This window comes from Mesoplodon mirus (assembly GCF_964341445.2).
Source record: "Mesoplodon mirus genome assembly, chromosome: 5".
NCBI lineage: Eukaryota > Metazoa > Chordata > Mammalia > Artiodactyla > Ziphiidae > Mesoplodon > Mesoplodon mirus.
The window spans coordinates 65,154,448-65,163,463 of record NC_138980.1 but is presented as its reverse complement, the minus strand read 5'-3'; positions in this window follow the sequence as shown (position 1 = coordinate 65,163,463).

The following is a 9,016-nucleotide window of genomic DNA, read 5'->3' as shown; positions in this document are numbered from 1 at the left end:
AGCATGGTGCTGGGAGCCTCAGAGAGCTGGCTGGGTTGACTCCAGGGAAGAAGCTCTGCTGTGTCTTTCAGGGCCTGTTTTCATTGCACTAATGAGGCAGCAGTGCCAAGACAAAGCGTGTTACTTGGCTTTGCCTTGAGGGGGTTTCAGGAGTCCGGAGACTGGGTCAAGAATCTGCACTCGGTGCTGTGTGCGCCTCCTGAAAGGGAACTGTTGGGATCCGGGGGATTATGGAAGAAGCAGTCTTGCCAGGGGCAGAATTTGGGTGGTTCAGGGGTCCCAGCCTCAGATGAAGGATGAAAGAGGCCTCTAACTAAACCCCATTTGTTCCCGTTTCCATTCTAACCAAATGTTCCTCCCCAAATTCCATCCCCTCTGGGCCGTAAATTAAAGGGAAATTTGGAGTCCTATTGTCTGAAGTTGTGTGTGCATTTGACCTACAATGCTGTGTCTTTAATATAAGCAGCTAAAGAACAATTCCTCATTTCCTGACTTCGCTGTTATGCCAAAGACCCTCAGTGGCCGAGCATCCTCATTTTTTCCCCCAGTGAAATCTCAATTTACGTGTTAAACTTCCCGGTCTTGGACCTTTAGCAACTTTGTCACTTGGCAGTCCCTTCAACGGGCAAGTAAGACACAGGAGGGCCTGGGGGGTGGATTCCAGGAATCTGTCTTCTTTCCCCGGCCTGGAGAAATCAGTGGGAAAGGTTCTTACTGAGGACCAGCTGGTTCTGATCTCTCTGACTAGACCCACCTGTAGCGGAAGTGACGTTGGTCTGCCCCACAGCTGATCTGGTACCTTGATCATTCCAGTCAAGGATTGCCTCACGGTGAGTCAGGCTGTTAATATTTCAGTACCAAGATGTGAAAACAAATCTGCAAAAAAAGGAAGAAAGAAAGAAAAGTCTGCGCTTGGATTGGGCCGGGCATTTCACATTCTGACTGTCCTCATCCTTGTAGTTCAGCAGTAGCTGAGTTGGGCTACTCCTCTGGAAGCTGCAGTAGTTCTGGTCCTGCCAACAAAATTCCAGCTCTCTGGGGGTGCAGTTCCTCTACTGTCTGTACCGCAAAGTGGCATGGCCTGACCAAGGATTCCCAGGTATGGGGCTGTTTAAAATGCCTCTCGCCGGCCTCCCTCTTCACGTCCCATCTTCCACCGCCGCCCTCCTCCCCCCAGGAGCCAGTGGCTGGAGTTGACACAACACCAGGCGCACATGGAGCACTGCCAGTCGCAGGAGATTCCGAGGGAGATAAAAAGCACATCTTTGACCACTTCTTTACCAAACAGACCCGAGATGTGTAATTAAAGGCCCCGGGACTCTGCTGGAAATAGGTTTAAACTTGAGGTAATCCCTTCTGGCACTTCCTCTTCCTAATAACCATCAACAAAAATCACACAAATCCACCTGGCTCCAGCCAGTAAGTCTGTAACCAACAAAGGTCACGGGAGGAGCGATAAGAGAAGAAAGCGGCCACAAACAGCGTTACTGGAAACACATGTCGGGACGTGTTAGAAAGTGACTCCTGCCAGCACCATCCTGCCCTGAGATGGGCCGGCTCTGCTGTCGAGAAACTCATTCTCTGCCACGGGGAAGGAATGTCAGTGACACGCACGGGAGGGGAAGGTGCGTTTGAGGAGCTCCGCCCAGCCTGTGACTCAGCCACAGAGACTAGAGGTGAGGCGATTCTTCATGGTCTTTTGAAGTTAATTTCCTCCTCTTTCCAGAGGTAATGCATGACCGTTATTGAAAATACTATTGATAAGCAAAAGGAGGAAGAAACTTATTTCCCCCAATTCCACCATGCGGTGACTGCAGTATGTTTTTGGTGCTTGTGTATGTATCTAGGTGTGAAATGTATAAACACATAGGCGTGGGAAAGGTTTCTGAAAAACTTTCAAACTGCATGACACTGTGAAAACTCTTTAGCCTGATTTTTGTTTCAGTCTGTCCCGAGCATCTCCTTTCATTGCCTGCATCTCATCATTTTAAGTGTGGGTCGTATTCCATCACCTGACTGTACCATAATTTACTTCAATAATCTCTTGTTATTGAATGTTTAGGTTGCGTCCCAATTGCCATCCCTCTTCTCCCCCCCTGCCCCCAAGCTATGTTGTGGAAACATCCTGAATACTGGGATTTGGGCTGAAAGGGTGAGCGTTGGCTGGTTTGAGTCCTCCCAGGTGAGCTCAGCGTCCTCTACCTCCGCTTTGGAGGTAAGGAGACTTTTGTTTCTCAGAGAGAGTTGGACCCTCACTGGGTGGACCATGTTCGAGGCACCTTGAGGACAACACAGAGCAACCTTGCAGGAGGGGGATGAGGGCCAACCAGGCCCTCCCGCGTGCAAGGAGACATTGGCTGCGGAGGCCCAGTGGGGGCGGAGTGGGGGGTTGCTGAGGGCAGTGAAATGGAGAGCTTTGAGAGCTTGAAGGAACAGGAAGAGTCTTCCTTCCCTTCCTAGGTGGCTGTGCTCCTCTGGGTCCATGCCAGACCAAGGGTCGTGATGCTAAAACATACTTGGGTCACCGGGGAACTTGGCCCCCAAGGTTATGCAGACTGCTTGCCTATTTGTTGCCCCCATGTGTTTTCTATCTGTGCGGTAGGCAGCAGGGGATTGCAATTAGGGAAAATTGCCAAGTCAGGACAAGCAGAACAAAGCGAGCGGTGAGCATGTACAGAGCATCTACTGTGTGTTGGACTGGGGCCTGTTAGCTTCTCCGTTTTCCAGGAGAGGAACTTGAGGTGGAGAAATGTTGAGTTGCTTGCCCAAAGCCATAGACCTGAAAAGGTGGAGCTGGGGTTCCAGTCCAGGTCAGACAGACTCCAGAACCTGCCCCAAACCATCCTGCCACGCTGCCTCATTAGGAAGCATTTACAAAAGCTTTCTAGCTGGGAAGGTTTAGAGATATAACTTAATTATAGTTAACAGGACAAAATAAAGTTGTAAAAAGTGCCACTGTTCGGTGGTTATTTAGGCAACTAGCTTTGCGCAAAAAGCTGGGGTTGGAGGCGGGGAGGGCGGGTCCTGGAAGTATCCTCGTCAGAATAGTTTTATATGAACTTGTCATATAAACAACAGGAAGTAGGACTAATAATGCGGCTTCACTGAGCGTTGGCATCTTGGGCTAGGATGCAACTTCAAGTGTTTACTATTTTGAACTGAATTTTTTAGTTCAAATATCTTTGAGTATAAAATATGTAACCTCAGAATTGTTCCATCTCAAATTTGAGTACACATTCCAAAAAAGTTGGAATATGGCTTTCAAAACAAACAAGGACAGAATTCCAGGTTTGTGCTTGTCCATGTTTTCTTCTGCCTTCAGATCTGGCCTGTGACACTAATAATTTTGACCTGTTTGACCAAAATGAAAAAAAGGCTTTGGAAGGCAAGAATGTGCTTGGCAGTACGTGTATGTTGCAGCATTTAAAAACTCTGTCAGTGAATAGCATACGGTGAGGAAAACTGGAGTCATTACAGCCACGTGGGAGCTTGGAGATCGTGCGTTTTCAGTGCCATCCCCGGGAAGGAGGGAGGAAAATGTGGCACTGAATGAAATGCCAGCCCACGGAGGCATGGACGTTGTGGGGAGGGAGATTTCCTTGGGAGAAGCTGCTGTTGCTAAGGTTTTTGTTTGCCCACCCACCCCCTCCGTCAGAAAGACAGTGACACCAGGTCTGGGAGGGGTTATTTGCCTACTTAGGGACTCTTGGGGGAACCCACGTCCTTGGGGCCTGGGCACCTGGAAGCTGTGGCCTGGCTGTGTGTCACGCGCTCGTCCCGCTGGAGCCCAGAGGACTTTCTGAGGGTGGGGGGCAGGCCTGACCCTGGAAATGGTCTTAGCAGCATCGCTCTGCACACAAACAAGCCTTTATCCTGATGGGGGTCGGGGTGGGGACTTCTACTGCTATCTCTGCCACCTTGCCCAGGTCTCGGGGCTGGATTGGAGGCAGCCGATCCCATCTGCCTCGTGAGTCCCTGTCACCCATGGAGAAAATTGGATGGCCTAGCAGCCAGGGGCTGGGGAAAATGGGGACCAGCACTGACGAGGTACCCATCAGCCTAAGGACAGAACAACCAGGCGGGGCTCAGGGCCTGGAGGTGGCCTTTGGTCGGAGCACATTCCCGAAGGGCCCTTAGCATCTGTGTGGGGCTCTGGCAGAAGTGACAGCACATCCTCCAGCAGCTGGGGAGGAAGTCAAGGGAACCCAGGCCCCTTGGAGGGATTCTGGAATGACTGGGGTGGGGGAAGGGCAGATAAGGAGGGCGAATTCGGGCCATCTCTGCGCACTTCGTCACACTTTTCCACCACATTCGGCATTGCCCACACCCTCCCTGTGCCGTGCAGCACTGCAGGTATTAAGTGCATAAAGATGAGACAAGATCCTGAGCTTAAGGGGTCCTTAGCCATAATCTGCAGAGACAGAGAACCCTCTCTTGCGTTTCTCAGTGTTGTCTCCACAAACGGCTCGGAAGTGCCTTTAGGCCAGAGGCCAGGTTTCTGCTGCGACTCCTGCGTGAGCCTCACCCAGTTTAGAGTTCCTGGTAAATGGGGGTCAGTGCTTCCAAACTGACCGACCAACCTTGAACCCTGTGGCAGGAGTGGGGGTGGGGCTGATGTATTGGGCCGGCCAAAGAGTTCATCCGGGTTTTTCCGCAAGATGGTATGGAAAAGGCCGAATCCAGTTTTTGGCCAGCGCTCTGTTTGGAGGTGACAGCCCCGCAGTCCCTCTAGCGGAGGAGACAGATTAGCTTCCACGGCTGGTTAACTCAGGCTCTGCTTTCTGAAAAATCCATCGCACATCAGCTGAGCTGCTTTGGTCAAGTTACTTAACCTCTCTGAGGCTGTTTCCCTCACTGTCAGTGGAGGATGGTGCTGACCTCACATGACCTGAAGGGCTGGCTGCCTTAGTTTTGCGCCCGGCTGTGTTGGGCACTCCAGGCCAGGCTCGGTTTCTCAGACCTCCAGCTCTGAGTCTCTTTCGTCAGGCGTTGTCTCTTTCTAGGATCTACCTCCTCCCTTCTGCTCTGAGCCAGATTCTCTGCAGGTCCAGAAAGGGATTCATCCTAGAGGTTTGCTTTTAACAAAAAAAGGAGAGTTAAAAAATTTGCTTCGACCTCCTATTGGCTTTTTGGAAGACATAGGATCTAACTAGGAGTAAAGACCGAGGGACAGTGTGTGACCAGAGGAGAGTTAGTCTTTATTATGAAAAGTAGAAAGTAGAAACTAACAGAAAAGTAGGAAGAATGACAGTGGTGTAATGAACACCCACCACCTAAATTTTTTTATTGTGATAAAGCATACGTAACATAAAATTTACCTTTTAACCATTTTTAAGTGTAAAGTTCGGCAGCATGAAGTACGCTCAGTGTTGTGTAACCATCGCCACCCTCCTATCTCCAGAACTTTTCCGTCATCCCGTACTGTAACCCTGTATCCATTAAACAACCACTCCCAACTCCCCCCTCACCACTATTCTCCTTTGTCTTTATGAAGTCAGCTCTACTAGGTACCTTATAAGTTCACCACCTAAATTTAACAACCCTTACTATTTGGTTCTATTTGTCATATCTTTTTTTCACTGATGTATTTTAATGTATATTACAAACATCGTGACATTTCCCTAAATATTTCCCTATACGTCTCTAGGAAGTAAGAATATATTCCTAAGTTACCTTAGGACCGTGTATCACAACTTATAAAATTTGCATCCATTCTTTAATATCATATAATACCAAATCAATGTTCAAATTTCCCGAGTTGTCCTAAGAATATCTCTTACAGCTGGTTTATTTAAATTAGGACCACAAATTGTATCTGGTTGTTACGGCTTCTAAGATGCTTTTCTTCTAGAACTTCACTCCCCACCTCTCCACACCCTTGTGAGATTGACTTGTTGAAGAAACCAGGCAGATTCCCTGTAGAGTCCCACCTTCTGGATTGGTCTGATGGTTGATGGTGGTGATGTTAATTCCTTTTCCATTGGCCTCTTTTCCCGTAACTGAAGGTAGACCCGGAACCTGATTAGGTTCAGGTGTGGCCACACTGCACACTTCTTATTGCCTAGAATCGGGAGGTGTATCTTGTCTGGTGGTCCTACTGTGGGTCCCTCTGTGCCTGGGGCAGAGATTGATTGGGGGGTAAGAGATTCTTGCCTGGTCCTGCCACTGTCATTTTCCACGCTGCTACCGGCAAACAATTTGTGAGGTGGACTTCGGTCCCACGTTGAATACTATCCAGTTCACTGCAAACCAGTGCATCCATTGATGATCCCTGACTGAATCACTTATGTCACTGGTGTTCCAAAAGGTGATTGTCTAATTTTTTGTTCCTTCTACGTTTATTACCTAGAATCTGTAAAGAAGAGCTCTCCCTCCTTGCGTGGCACTGATCACCCTGAAATACAGTGCCTTCTGAAAAGATGGGATAAGTGCTAGATTCTTTCCTCATCATGACCAATTTTCAGAGTGAGGAGTGGGGGAAGTGTTTAGCCTTTAAGGGGCTGAAGATTGAATATAATGAGGGGTTAAGGTTTTCTCTTCCTTTGTTTTCTCCACTGTGATCTCTCCAGTCTTCAGAAATGGGCTGGAACCACCACATGGGGCCGACTGCCCTTCCTCAGCAGTGGAGTCCTCCGCTCGGAATTTTCCCGTTCCAGGCTAGTTCCCTGGGTGGGATCGGGGAGGGGTGCTTCATTTCCAGGTCCTGTGTTTGCTCCATTTTTGGAAGGAGCTGGGAAGGCCTTTGGAGTTGGGGGGTGGGTAGTGTCATTATTTCTCGGGGGTTCCTCCTGGCTCTCTGCTTGTGGGAGACCATAGATTTCATCAGCCTCTTCCTGAATGGTCAAATGTTTCTAGCTTTTATTTTTGCCCCCTTCATATGATTAACAAGGGACTGAATTGTTATCTATCCATCATCATTCACCTAATATTTATGGAGTGTGGTCTGTGGGCTTCAGCCTCTGGCTAACTCTGGAGGAAGTGCCCCTTAAGGAATTCACTGTCTAGTTTGGGAGGAAAGAGGTACACATAGGAAGTGGAGTAGAAAACAGTGTCGGCCCAAATAGACTTGTAGAAATAAGCTCCAGTGGATTGGCCTGATAGCCATCATTTATTGAACACTTCTTCTATACTACGCACTTAGCTTTAAAATCCCTAGAAGGTAGGTAAACGTTATCATCGTATATTTCGGTGAGGAAACTGGAGCTCACAGAGGTTACATAACTTACCCAAGGCCTCACGGCTCTTAAATCCAGGAGCTCAGCTCTGTCTGAAAGCCCATGCTCCACTCACCACATCATGGTGTTCTGTTACCAGCAGTTAAAAGACCCAGGAATTTAGAGAAGGTAAGAGACTAACTACAGGTATTATCCACAAGATATTTGTTACTTTGGAAATTTAAATTTTTCCCTTCTACATGTGATTGTCAAAATAATATTGTGCTAGCAATGTATTAAATATATTATAGCCGTAAAGAAAATATTTGTAGGAAAAAATATGTCCATGATCTCACCACTTTAATAAGTGCTTCCAATCTTGCCCTTGGGTATGGGTATTTGTACATGGTGTTAATCATAGTGCATATATTATTTCATGGTTTTTTGTTTGGCTTTATATGCATTATAAACATTTCTATGAAGTCATTATATTTATGATTTTAAGACTGGGTAATAGTTCATGGAGGGGATGGAGCATAACTTACTTAACCAATCTACTCTTTTGGGTCTCATCTAGACACTTCTTAATTTTTTTTTATCTGAAAAAGCCCAAGGGAGGGTCTCTGTGCAGTTTTCTTTTTATCATTTTACGATGTATTTCCTCAGTAAATTCCCAGGAGTTGGTTACCTGGTTCACAGATGTAAACATTTTTGGTTTTTTTGGCACTTGATATATTTTGCTGAATTGCTCTTCAGCAGGACTATATACCATTCCTTGCTACCAGCAGAAGATGGGGTGCCGTTTCTTCCCCAGCCGGGACAGCACTGGGGAGGCTCTTGGCTTGTGTTTTACTTTCTGCTGACTTTAAAGGTATAACATAGTCCGTAGACTTCTTTTTTTTAATAAATTTATTTATTCATTTATTTTTGGCAGCGTTGGGTCTTCGTTGCTGCACGTGGGCTTTCTCTAGCTGTGACAAGCGGGGGCTACTCTTCATTGCAGTGCTGGGGTTTCTCATTGCGGTGGCTTGGCTTGTTGTGGAGCACAGGCTCTAGGCGCACAGGCTCAGTAGTTGTGGCACGCCGGCTGTAGAGTGCAGGCTCAGTAGTTGTGGCACATGGGCTTAGTTGCTCCGCGGCACATGGGATCTTCCCGGACCAGGGCTTGAACCCATGTCCCCTGCATTGGCAGGCAGATTCTTAACCACTGCGCCACCAGGGAAGCCTGGACTTTTTAATGTATGTAAATACATTAAATACATTGAATACTTGCCCACCATTTGTTCACTGTTTTTTATTTCTTCTATATGAATTGTCTATTCCTAAGCTTTGCTCATCATTTCTTGGGGCCTTTATCATAGTTTTATGTTTTATATGAGATGTTTACTTATATGAGTCAGGTCCAGACAGGAAATAGATGGCACATTCAGCTGGATAGTTTGCAAAGAGTGTAATAAAGGGACAGTTTCCAACGGTGTGAGCAGGGTTTGAGGAACCCAGGGTTTGAGAGAGCATCGGCCTGACCGACCACTCTGACACCTCAAGAAGCCAAGAGGGAGCAGGTACCACTCCCCGATAAGGATGATATGCAGAGGGGGTCCCTGCCAGGAGCTATGGCTTTGAGGGAGGGACCTGGCCAGCTCAAGATGACTGCAGGGGGGAAGCCAGGAGAATAAGGCCCCCACCTCCATTCCGCCCTCCTCCTCTCCTCTCCTGCTGGTGCCCTGAGCTTGGACCCCTGACCTCCTACACCTCCGTTTCCCAGATTGTGAGATGGCTTTAGGAGGTCCCTGGATAAAGATTTTTTAAAGTTTAATGGTCATGTTTTAAAATACACACACACATTAAATGCTTATATCTTA